The sequence below is a fragment of the Arachis ipaensis genome, chromosome B09 (assembly GCF_000816755.2).
Source record: "Arachis ipaensis cultivar K30076 chromosome B09, Araip1.1, whole genome shotgun sequence".
NCBI classification, from domain to species: Eukaryota; Viridiplantae; Streptophyta; class Magnoliopsida; order Fabales; family Fabaceae; genus Arachis; species Arachis ipaensis.
Window position 1 is genome coordinate 17,287,281 of NC_029793.2, and position 708 is coordinate 17,287,988.

Below are 708 nucleotides of genomic sequence, written 5' to 3' on the forward strand. Positions count from 1 at the left end.
ATTATACATAAACTCTCAGCCTACGATTGAAAGAAAAACTGAGAATAAATGACAAAAATTAGGAGACAAAAATTAAAAGATAAAAATTAAATTAATTAATTTTTTGTATTATATTTAGTATAAAATATATAAAATTAAATTATGTCTCAATATTTTATTTGATTTAAAATAAATTTAAAGACTAAGAATTTGTTTGGGTAAATTTTTAAGAAAAGATTTTTCTTCGAATTATTTAAAGATTAAAGATCTTATGAAAAAGTAAAAGTAATTTTATGTTTGGGTATCTCATGCAAAAAGATCTTTTTATTTATCAATTATGTTTGGATATAACAATATAAAAGTACTTTTCTGATTATTTATTACATGAAAAACATCTTTTTTTTTTTTAAGAAAAAAGATCTTTTAAAAAAAGATGTAAATTACAACTTCTCAAAATAGATATTTTTTTATTTTTTAGTACTTTTACTTTTACTACTAGAAATTTACCAAACACACTAAAAAATAAAAAAAAAATATTTTTCATTAAAAAAATATTTTTTTTATCAAAATAATAACACCGAAACAAATACTAAAATAACCAAAATTACTTAATTATCTTTATTAATTAAAAAATAAAACAAAATAAATTTTAATTCCATTCTCCTTTCTCTTTTTTTTTTTCTTTTTTTTTTCGCTCATTTTCTTTAATTATCATCATCATATAATCAT